General features: G+C 33.4%; 1 long non-coding RNA gene across 1 annotated transcript; it reads right to left on the bottom strand.

Annotated features, from left to right (window-relative positions):
* Positions 1–715: 715 nt before the first annotated feature.
* On the bottom strand, positions 716–3,624 carry LOC132614351 (uncharacterized). Its single transcript, XR_009572272.1, has 2 exons — positions 3,463–3,624; positions 716–3,045 (listed from the first exon to the last, which is right to left on the bottom strand). It is a non-coding gene; the product is annotated as an uncharacterized LOC132614351 (long non-coding RNA).
* Between the last annotated feature and the right edge of the window lie 9,395 nt (positions 3,625–13,019).

Below are 13,019 nucleotides of genomic sequence, written 5' to 3'. Positions count from 1 at the left end.
ATCTCCATTATATATGGGATATTTAGATTCGGATTAATAATATCTTGATACGAATAATTTCCTTTTATGTATAAGGAGAGTATATTTTTTCTATAGAAAGTATAAAAATTATTTCGTTTCAAGTACAATTTTGTTCATGCATCATCCCATACTTGATTTCGGGGTAAATTCGTTTAATACGTTTAACCGCCCTTCCTAATACCTTTATAATTAAGAATGGACTTTGACGTATCTCAACTCATATAAAGTTTTTACTATTTATTATTATATACACATGTAAAACTGATTTTTATATTTGAATTTGGGCTTAAGGCCCCATCCGTTTTTAAATAAAGAAATTGTATTTCTTTGGTTTAACCCAAGTCTCGTTTACAAACTGTTTGTCCCTTTTTAATCAGAAAAGTATTAGCCCAATTTTTTTTAATTCTTCTTGTTATTGTGCTTGGCCCAAAAATGTTTGTTTCCCTTTTTCCGTTTGGATCCACAAACTTAGTTGATTTTTTACAAAAACAAAAAGGTATATGTCTCTAATTTATAAATTTCTGATCTACTTTTGAAGATAGAAAACGTTATAGTGCTTAAGGTTTTGAAATTCCTTTTAATTTTTCGTATCAAAACGGATCCATTGTCTTTCCATTTTTTATCTTGAGAGTTTGTTTATACTAAGTTCGGATTTTGAAAATTTGTTTTGGGGACCTAAGTCAACTAAACGGCATAAGCACTGTTGTCCTAAGACAACTAGTTCATACAATAAGGATTCCAATATACATAAGAGTTTTACAAGTGTTTACAAGCATAAATACAACAAATTATGACATGAAGAAAGCATGAATAATTAAATAAGAGAAAGGGGAAGGCTAGGGGCGTACCAAGCCCCTAGTTGGCCATTTTCACCCATGACGGGGCCTTCTATGTGTTTAATATATTAGCTTCCATCTTTGTCTTCATCGGACCCGATAATGCGAAAGAATTACCTGTTGGGCCTTGGCCCAACAGGTTGGCTGGACTCGGCCCGAATGGCCATGCAGTGGAGGAGGAAAAAGAAGAGGGACCCGGTTAGTTTCAATCTACTGAACTTGTCAAATCCATACATACATATATATATAATTCACAAGTAAAACAGCAAATATACACACATCTACGCTACTGGCTTTAGCAGCCCAAGATCAAATACAGAAGAAAACTACCCGAGCCCCTTTAATTCCTACTTTGGGCTGAGTGAGATTTCTACCACTTCCCTTTATCAAGTTAAATTGGGCAAGGCCCATCTACCTCCCAAAAAGCGGCCCAATTGAGAGTTAAGGCTAAATGTAATCTTCCTTCCTTTTACTTACTAGATGTATATACCTTATGTATATTTAACCTTAAAATCATAAATCTTACACTGATTCAGTTAACCACTTGATTAGTCTTTCCAATTTTAAAGAAAAATTTCCAACTCAAACCAAGGCCATTTTGTACTCAAACTAATCAGTTAAACACTGGACAAACAATTCCACTACAAGCCCATACACAGCCTCAACTTGATCGACAACTCACTTGGCTATTATGCCATATTAGATCAATATTTACTTACAGCCTAAGCTAAAACAGTATCAAGACAGAGTAAGAGATTACAGGTTAAACATATTGACATCAAGATCACAGAGAGGCTTGGGAATCAAAACCAAATCACAAAGCAGGTTGAAATTTCAACTATAAGCAAGAACAGTATAAAGCAAGCAAGATTTGGCAGGCTCAAGCAATCACAAATGACATAGTAATGACCATTTGGACTTCAGTTGACTCAAAAAGGATGGAACACAGAGAAGAGGAGTAAGGTTCAAATACACCAGACCTTAAATGAGATTCAAGCCTAGGCCCTTTTTAAACTTTAACAGATTTCCAAAAAGATGGGAACAAGCAGAGGGTCCAAACAAGTCTTATGACTCCTATGTTTTAGCATTTGGTTCAACATGTGACTTAGTACTAAGACTTCAACTTGACCAATTCTTTCCTTATCTCTAGAAAATTAATGACATCAAATGGACAAATACTTCTTCTACCTTCAACAGGCTCACTTAAACACTTAATAGATTCATTTTAGACCCATCCTTTGGCTCAATGAGGAAGTTTAAGGGCCAAGTATGTTCATTTGGAAAACATACCCCCATGGACACCCTAGAGTGTGCCATGATAACTCTTATTTGGTGGAAAGATACGGTGAACCAAGTTGAACTTGGTTCTTCCTCATCCTCTCTTTAAGGTGTCTTTTAAAAGGCCACTTGATGTCAAGTGATTCATGGATTGCCCCTGGACACTTGTGACTCCTCAAACAACATCATTAAGTCAACTCCAATCAAATGCTCAATTGGCAATGACACAGGTTGATATTTTATTTAACTTGACCTAGTATTCTAGTTATGAAGTTGTTCTTACCTCCCATTTTATCATATCAGAACCTGGACAGACCTATACATCTTATTTTAGGGCTGGTTTACATGTGAAACTGAACAGGACAGAGCCAAGAAACAACATACTTAAGGTCAAACATCATTATTAGTCTTGCTCTCATCAAAGATCAACATGTGCTTAACATCTGGACACACCTTTATAAAATGGTTTAAACAATGTACATAACAGACTTGGACAGATTCAAATCACACTTAGTAATATTATTTTCATCATATTTAAGGCCTTTAACTTGTAAACTTCACTCAACTAATAATATCAATCTTTTTAGAAGTGAAAACAACACCACCAGAGATCCATTTAAACTAATACTATTAAGGTTCATGGTTATACATTATCATATCAGGCATCCAGGTGATTAAGCAGTGATCCAGGCCGTTTTTTTAAAGGTCATTTAGACTACAATATTCAACCATAATGCTAACTAAGCACATTAACAAAACTGCAATACTTAAACTAATCTAAACACACATGAAATTAGCACAAAACAAGAAAAAGGCAATAAAAGGACAGAAGATTACTTTTTTATGTGCAGCCGTGAAAAAGATCGAATTTGGAGCCCTAGTGCTTCCAATCCTCGAACTCAGCCAAACGCTAGAAAGAAAATTAAAATTTTGAACTAGAATACCTAACCCTTAAACAGTTAAGTATAAAATTTTGACTAAGGCAGCCTAGAACTCGAGTGGAAACTCAGATTTTAAGCTTTTGCCGATGCTTGAGTGTTCAAGACCTCCTCAGTTGTGAAGGTTAGGGTTCTATTTTTAGAACCCCAAAGCAATGAAAAAACTTAAAACCAACGATGTGGTACAAGATGGAATTCTCAGAAATAAATACTCAATACATGAAATCAACGCTTAGGATTTAAAGATAACAAGCATATACTGTTAGAGTCGATCCGAACCAACCTTTTAGGAACCAATGAAAACACATTCGTACAATCAGCAAAACATAGAAAATCGAATTGTTTGACTTGAAAATTAAAAGAAAAGCAAAAGGAGAAAGGACTAGTACCGTGTTTGGAGTGAAGTGAAGCTAAATATTGATTGTTGGATGAGAATAGTTTTACAAAAACTGATGAAAGCTTGCGAGTTATGAATGGTTGCCATTTTTGGCATGGAGAGAGAAGAGGAACCCTAGGCGCCGCCTAGGGTTTTCGTGAGAAGGGAAAGGGGAGGGGGGGGGGGGGGTTATAAGGGGTCGTTTGGTCCTGAGGAAAATGAGAAATGGGGGGAGTGTCATTCACTTTGCCCCCTTATTGCTGTTGTCCAATGGACCGGGTCGGTCCACTTAGTGGATTGGACCTGGTTCATTATTTCTGGGAAAAGAAAAAGGGCCCTATACGTGTATACTTGACTATATATACATATATCTAGCGTATATACGCACCTAAAGAGTAGAGGTGGGTAAATTAAATAAATAAATAATGCTAAAATATCAATTATTGATCATATTATGGTAATTAAAACATAATTAGCCTTTTAATTAATTTTAAAACACGATCAATTGCGTAGACAGACTTAGTTTGCAAATATAACCTCAATTGGTTTTAAATCCAATTTGATCATTTCAATTATGACCCTATTTGGCCTATTTAGACAATTAAAACTAAATTTCAATAATGACCTTAATAAATTTGAGCCAATTGAATTTGGATATTTCAGCTAAGGCCATTAAAAGGCTAATTTTGCAAAAATGACCCCAATTGCCTTAAACCATGAATTAAGGGTGTCAAGTGGGCCGGTCCAGGCCATTTAAACGCGGGCCACAAGGGGCCGGGCTTGGAGAGGGAAAAGGGTGTCCGACCCAGCCCACCCCGGATAGGAGCTACACCTCGGGCTAACCGGGCCGGGCCGGGTTATAGTTAGTGGGTCGGGCCTTTTTTTTTAAGTTCTAATACAAAAATACACATTTACATTTACTAATAATAATAAAATTAACATTTACATCTAATGATAAAATTGCTAAATTAAAAAAAAAGTTTAGTCGTCGTCAAATTCAAAAAGCTAGCCGTTGTAAATTTAAAAAACTAGTCGTTCCTAATTTTATTTGAACCCCTAAATTTATGAATAACTTCACTTTGGTCATATTTTCAAACTATAAATACCCTTCAATTCTCCTTCATTTTCACACAATTCTTCCACAATTCTCTCTTTATCTAAATTTATTATTCAACTAGTGTACATTACTTCACCTCCACCTTCTCCTCGAGTTCGAAGATCAACTTCAAGTGCGGTGTGGATGCATTTTGAGCGAGTAAATGAGGAACATGTTAAATGTCAATATTGTGGTGACATATATCTCCACAAGTCCGGAGCGTCGGGTATTAGCCTATTAAGGGGGTGGGGGGTGGAGGGGGTACCGGTGTGTTGCGTAGACACTTGTGAAAAGGCATGAAATTGAACTGAATGATTTACCAAAGGTAGATTTGTTGAGATAAGTACTATCACAATCTAATATATACTATATACTGAAAATGTATCAAAGGTATATTTGTTGAGAAAACAAGATTGTCTAGCTTTAAAATACAATTTTAAAGAAAACTAAAGTGCTCCGTAAAAAGAGACTCCTAATTTATTGGGATACAATGTTTTTAAAATACTTATTATTAGTAATAAATGTAGTACTTATCTTTTTTTTTTTTAATTTGAAGTGGGTCGGGCCGGGCTGGTGGGCTGTACACCTTGTCCGGCCCAGCCCCCTAATAAAACCCACCTAGCCCAGCCTCTTACACCTCTTAATGAGTCTGGGCCGGGCCGGTGGTGGGCCGGGTTCAGGCTGGCCCAGCCCACTTGACACCCTTACCATGAATTGGCTAATTCAATTGTGGTCGTAATATAAACAATTAAATAATTAAAAAAATCAATTTGCAATAATGTCCCTCTAATTGACTCATTATCTATTAAATACTACAAACAAATTATGACAAATTATTCAAATATACAAAATTAAAGATTGAGGGGTAAAATGGTCAATTTTTTTAATTACTCAAACTCCTTGGATTAAAGGGAATAATGTATTTACTAATTTGATTTTTGACAATTTAAACAATTAAATAAATGATTATTTTGAAATTTCTTTTCTTTGATTAAATCTAACAAATATCTCATAAATGTCATAAAATATACCAATTAATTTCCAGATGATTTATAATATTATAGAAAATATTTCACCAGTTGAAAGGGGTGAATATTGACCCAAATAATTTTAGAAAAGTCATTTTGACCCTTTTAAATGCATGATTCACTTTGTTTGTCATCCAAGGACACTGAGTAATTAAAATAAATTATGGGAGGTCAAAAGTTAGGTGTCAACAGTAAGGTTTGCATCCAGAGTCCACTTGTGGGATTACACTGGGTATGTTGTTGTTGTTCTTGAGTATGACTGTTATAGAGAAGTAATTTTACAAAGATTGTACCGCTATAATGAATGTCATTGTTGTTATACGTAGAATACTGTTATGGTTAAATATAACATGAAAATCGGTTCCGGAGAAAATCAGATTGTTATAGTGAAATGTTATTATGACGAATGACAATTATATAGAGATTTTACTGTACCAAGTTGGACTGTACATTAAAAAAAAAAAAAAACTTAGATTAATTAGTGTATCACAAACCCCCCCCCCCCCCCCCCCCCTCTATATCCATTTAAACCGTTATATTTTTACCGAACCTAGCCCCGGTCTTCTCAAAACCTTAGTCCTTCTTTTGAAGAAAAAACCAGATGCACTTCAGATTGAAACCAATATTTTGGGAAAAAGTTGCTAAAATTTGAGGCTTCTTCTATTGATGACGATAAAATAATTGTAAAGTTGAAGACAAAATTCTTTTGGCTGTGGATTTTATTGTTATGTTGTAGGTTGCCTTGTTGGGACCATAGTATATAATTTAGTCATCTAATCATATTTGATGGTTTGATGGAATGTAAAGATATTTTGTGGCTTGAACAATGTAATATATATATATATATATATATATATATATATATATATATGTATATATATTTGTTTTATGACGTTATGGTTCTTGTATCTTTACCTAAAGCTTCTAATTTAAATTGAATAAAATGACATTTTAAGTTGCTTAAAAATGACAAAGAATGTGCTTATGTGATGCCTTAAATTGGTGAATAAATTTATTACAATTTAACTAAGTTGCTTAATAAATATAGCTTCACAAGTTGCTGCATAATTGCAGTTAGGAACTAAATTAGACCAAAGAGTCCCTTAATATATGTTTGTAAGTCGATAACGACCCTCCAAAAATGCAGGTTTACATGGTCCATAAGGACCATAGCACATTTGGATCAAATAGCTCTTATAGTAAACGTAGAGGTCCATAATTGCCCAAAAAAATACGGATGGCAAATCTGCTAAACAAGTAATTAACACTAATTAGTTTTAAAACTATGCTTCGTTAGGTTTTGCCTGAAATAAGAGTATGTTTTACCTAATTAAGTAATAATAGAGGCATAATAGGAAGAAAAAAGGAGAGGCATAATTGGACTAAACTATAACGGAAAGTGCATAATGTGAATTTCACATACTTAAGAATTTTAATTTTATAAGTTACTTAGCTTCAAGTTCTACATATAAATTTTCGTGTGATCGTCTCTATTAATATATGATTTGATTGCATCAGAAAAAGTTATTGAAAGAAATTTATTTTTCTATTTTTGTTTATGAATATTTTTTTCATTTTTAGTTTATTTAAAATGACGATATTTCTTCATATTTAAAAATAATTTGACATACACAAATATTAATACTTTGTCTAGATCACAAATTCGGGAAAAAATTGTATCCGATCAAAAGGTACCATATCAATTCAAACAGAGGGAATATGTATTCAAGAAAAGAAAGATTGAATTGGAAAAACAGTATGTTCTATTTCAGTGATAGAACAAAAGATGTGAATGAAAATTACACTCTATGTCTGCTAGGAGAAAATATTTACGCTACACAGCTCATATTTTGAGTTTGTTATCCGATTTAGCCTATATTTGTATAAATATTTTTTATAAATATACAAGATTGATACATTATGTATAATGCTTTCTAGCTCTAAATATAATATTTGTATAATATTGTATATTAGAATATGTGGAATGATATTTTTTTTGGACTGTATATTTTTTAAAATATCTATGCTAATAATGTAATATCTGTATATGCTGATCGTGGCCTATGTTCGGATATTCCTATAATATCTTAGCACTATTTTGTCGTGAATATTGTGTATATTTGGGTCCCATTTACATTAATGGAAGGACCTATGATCTCCACCAATAATAGAAAATGGTCCAGTATTATTTAATAGGGTGATTGATTCATGCCATGTGTCCACCCTATTATTTAATGTGCTGTAAGAGATGATTTTCTCTCCTCAAAATAAGGTACTATATAAGAATAGGATAAAACGAAAAATGAGAGAAATGGAGTAAAATAATGTTATAAAATAATAAAGCAAGCAAGAATAATATTGTAGACAAAGAGAGAAGAGAGGAATTCTTTTATTTCTCTTGTTAGGGATTGATTTACAACGAAGGAGAACCATTATATTTATAGGGGAAAAGTGACTTGATCCCAAAGTCACAAACCCTAATATTTCTCCTAAAGATAGACATCTACAATAATAAATAATATTTATAACACTTCCGCTTGGATGTCTATTTGATAGATAATGTGTCTCGTTAAAATCTTACTAGAAAAAATTCAGTGGGAAAAATTCTTGTGAAGGAAAAAGAGTACACATTTCTAAGAATACGCTATTTGGTTGCCTCATTAAAAACCTTACAAGAAAAAGCCCAGTGGGACAAAAACCTTAAAAGGAAAAAAGAGTACAATGCATATTAACTCCCCCTGATGAGAACTTCAATCCAAAACTTGAATCTTCACATCTCAATCTTGTGCACTATCTTTTCAAAAATTGTAATTGGTAGAGACTTGGTGAATAAATCAATCATATTATCGCTCGAAAAATTCTCTTGCACGTTGATATCACCATTCTTCTGGAGCTCGTGTGTGAAGAATAACTTTGATGAAGCATGCCTTGTGCTTTTATGAATCCTCCCTTAGTTGGGCTATGTATGCTGCTATATCTTCAGTCTTTGGATAGAGTTGCATTGATATATGATATTATTGAAATCACTCCAAGTGCATTCCTGATTTGCTTTATAGACATATGTTATCTTTATATGATTTGACTGTCATGTAGAACAACATCGTATGACTATAATCCCCCATAGCCATAAAAAAATATATAAATGCATCAATTGCATAAAGATATGACACTTCAGGACCAAAAAATTCTGCAAGTTTCTCATTTCAACTTCTTTCAGCAGATAATCTATTTCTTTTGAAAACTCTTCAAGAGTTTCAATAATTCTCAAGTCATCAACTTGCACTAACAATATGACAGATTTTGATTTTCACAAAGACGTAAGGATAAATAGAGTCATTTGTGCCCTTAGTCAGTAAATATTCATCAAGGTGATAAAATCGCGTTCACCTTGCTTAACTTAATTCATATAAGAATTATGAACAAATTTCTACAACTTGTATATGCTTAAGGCATTTAAAATTCTTCAGGAATTTTCATATAATTTTGTCAAGTAATTCATATAGGCTGTGATAACATCTATTCCTATCTAAATATATGACATCTTCTGGTGTCCGGACAACAGGTCCAATAAGGTTTACGCTTACCAAGATGCGTCATTTCACTTGATAATAATTTCCATGTTATCATGCTTTAATAAATGTAGAATTTAGATCCTCACAATCTTTTACAATATTGCGCTATATTGTGCCAAAGATATCGTCGACGATATATCATTTGTATCGATTTGCAATGTGACATAACTTATTGAGATCTCATCACTTCCATTATTTTTAGGTACCTAAACCTCTCATGCGATTTCATGAAGTGTTATGTCGTAGGCTCTTCAAGATCACATTGCCTCCTTATAATGATCATTGATCATTTGCTCGTCTTTCTTTTTAATGATTATTGCGTTTGGAACCGATTAGTCTACCACGCTTCATGCATGTTGTAAACTCTGTCCTTCATGGACATGAATTTAATAAGAGCATTTTGCAGCTGAAATATGATATTAGTTTTGGGTCAGCAAATGCTTCTAGAATTTAACTTGAATTGCTTTTTGAATGAGGATCATACTAATGATAATTCACAACATATTGCCGAGCTACTTATTTTCTCCCCCTTATGTTAGAAAATCTAACATATATCCCATATTCTTTGGGGGAATCCATCTTTGTGCATCATGGTAGATTAATTAATCATATACCATAAATAAAAAACTTGTTAGATGAAATTATCTGGTTCCTAACCCTGAAACAATTATGAAGGGAGAATTTATCATAATTTATTGGTCTGAAGCATACGAGTGATGTTGTATACAATATATAATATCAGACCAGCACATGAAGCTTTGTTCTCATAAGCAATGGTTTAGCTATTTATCGGAGGCATTCAATGCCAAACTAGCTTCGATATAAACCAGCATTAACAAAATGAATTATCTTGAATACATAATCTGAAAATTGTTCTCTCAACTCATTATTATGAGCAAGTAACTTTGCAATGTCAAACTGTGGGTTGACAATAAACATGTGATGGTCTTATCGATGCATCTTATTTAAGACATCACATAACAGGTGAACGGGCCCATATTCACCTTTTATATTTTTTCAGAATTTAGGGAATTCAATCCCAACATTTGCCAGTATAATCAACTTTTCATAAGAACAAGCAACAAAAATAAATTCTTGAAGAATCTTCTAGCTCTTCAATATATGCCAAATACTCAATTTTCACATATTTGAATCGGGATGGTCAAACTGCTCATGCTGACTAATAAAATTATTTATACTAGTAAAGTTCAGCTTTACCATACCATGTGTTATATGTTTTATTAAACTTCTGGTTTACTATGACATGAATTATTTTTTGTAGCAATAAACTTCTGGTTTACCATGTGATTCATCATGCTTATATTGTAGTACACTTTGGAGAATAAGGCGTGTAACCTTTCACATAGATATTTCATGCCCACTATGATTTTGAAGATATTTAATCTTCCCATCATTTATAGCTTCAATATGACAGCTATTTACTTTAGAAAACTTCGGGTTTACTACAACTTGTGTTTCGATCATAACAACTTCATATATTATAATCTAGAAGGAATGCCATAATAATATGTAAGCTTTTCAGGAACCGTTAATTTATTCTCCATAATCACACATTGTTTGAACAGTACTATTGACATGATCTTCTACATAAATAGTTAGCTCTTCTGGAGTCCTTAATTGATTTTGTTAGATACTGCTGGTGTCATGACAGAAAATTTGATGAGCTATTTAACACAAGAGTATTCTTTTATTTCTTCTCAATTATTCTACCTCTTCTAGAGGTGAATTGTGATATCTCCATAATCAAGTACGCGTAATATAATATTAAGTCATTGAGGTCACAAGAACAGGGACTTTGGCACTTTGTCCTTATCTGCTTCCTTCTCTCGCTTGCATCGTGAAAAAGAAACACAAGATAATTCATACTATATATTTTCTGATTAGTTCCATTAGAACAAGTTACATGATTAATGGCATCTTGGCATATATCAACTGGATAAAAATGGTCACAAGGACAGAAAAGAATCTCTCAGAAATATATTACTTATGGATAAAAGAAACACATACCTCTGGAGTAATCTATTAATAAGAGTATATCCATGATAAGAGACCAATAATTTTAATTTCTTTATCACCCATAAAAGAAAAGAAAAGAAAGAGAAGTTCTCACTCTTGATCTTCAGTGAGGCATCGTATACTAGTTCGTACAATACTGTGGCTTCTACGAATCCCTCAATTCGGTGATTAATATCATGATCTTTGTTTACCCTCAATTGAATTTGTACGCGGTTTAAAGAATCTGTGACCAAGCTTATTAACGAAAGTAAAATTAACAAGCAAACAATATAGAATCAACGGAAAATAAATGATAGCCTGTGGAACGGCGGGTCCAACGGGGAGAAGCTTCTTATTCGGACGGTGTCTAATGGGTCTGACTAGGAGTAATTCCTCCCTTGGACTGCTTAAACGAAGAGCAATTTACGACAAACGGGATTAAATGAAAAGAACTTTAGTAAATTGGTTTAAACGAAGATGAGCCTTTTCGTTGTTTAGAGAGTAACAAATGAAATACGATGATTCTGATGCCCTCTAATGGGGCTGGTACATGTGTTTATATAGTGCTAGTGTCCTACTATAACTAGGAGTCACGAACCCCCACATGGGTGAAATGGTTCCGATAATATCGGACACGTCTGTTGATGGCGTGATCCTCGGCGATGAATCAGTGGAAGATAACTTTCCGCTGATTTGGACTTATTTTCTCTAACCTACAAACTCGGACACATCTCGAAGGTCCACTTGCCGGACCTATTTCTCGGACCATTATCAATTCCACATGCTCCTTCGCTGAATCGGAGAGAACTCCCAAGTTCTCACCGTACGCAATCTTCACGATAAAGTAAATATCCATATATATAAGTTTTGCTAAATATTGTCACACTCGCTCCGGGAAATGAATTTGTATTTATAATATTTATCAACGGTTCTCATTCTATAGGAATGGAACATAATTATGTGAAGGTGCCGTAACGACATCAAACTATAATGGGTTATAAGCTCTTTTAAGATATTGCTACTTCAGGAGCAAATCGAGACATATATATAATGTGGAGAATTTTCTCTAACACGTATTCAATTATGATCACAAGCCTATAAAAATCTTACCACTTCTGGTGGTTCACAAATGTAATTAAAATGAAGCTCGTGAAATATAATCACTTTTGGTGTCATATTATTTTTTCAAACTCTACCAGAGTTGCAAGCAAATTTATTGTCTTCGCTCGTATTTAGAATGAAGTTATAAGACTTCAAGAATTTAAAAAGAAACGAGGTCAAAATCTTATCCTCAAGAACTCAAATCATAAAATTTTACCGTGAGAGCCATAGAATTAATTTATAATGAAGATTGGAGAAAAGGCTTACATAATAAAGACTCTCTCTACGAAAACGGAAGATATAATTAAATAGTTCATCTTTAAGCCAAAACCAAATAGAAACAGATACTTGAAAATAAATTGATCCAGTTGGCATGTTAGTTTTCTTCTATAAGACGTATCATTGTCTAAGTAATTGCTAAATACTGAGGAGAACAACCACAAAATATAGATCTGTCATAAACTGACGAAAGCACTCACCGAAAAGCTTGCAAATATAAAAATAAGTAGTATTAGAACTATTACCTGATTTACTTCAATTAATAGTAAAAGCAAAACCACAAGTTTCATCGGGCTTCATCGTGGCTCATAACCAAAACACCAAACCATTTTCAAACACCGAACCATTATTAGTTTGAAATTTAATTAGAACAGTCAAACTCTAACTTTGAAAAGATTAGAGACTCGTGCTAATAACGTGTTATAAAATAATAAAGCAAGCAAGAGCGATATTGTAGACAAAGAGAGAAGAGAGGAAT

This window comes from Lycium barbarum, chromosome 10 (genome assembly GCF_019175385.1).
Source record: "Lycium barbarum isolate Lr01 chromosome 10, ASM1917538v2, whole genome shotgun sequence".
Taxonomy (NCBI): Eukaryota; Viridiplantae; Streptophyta; class Magnoliopsida; order Solanales; family Solanaceae; genus Lycium; species Lycium barbarum.
The sequence above is the reverse complement of the archived record's forward strand: the minus strand, read 5'-3'. Positions and strand labels throughout refer to the sequence as shown.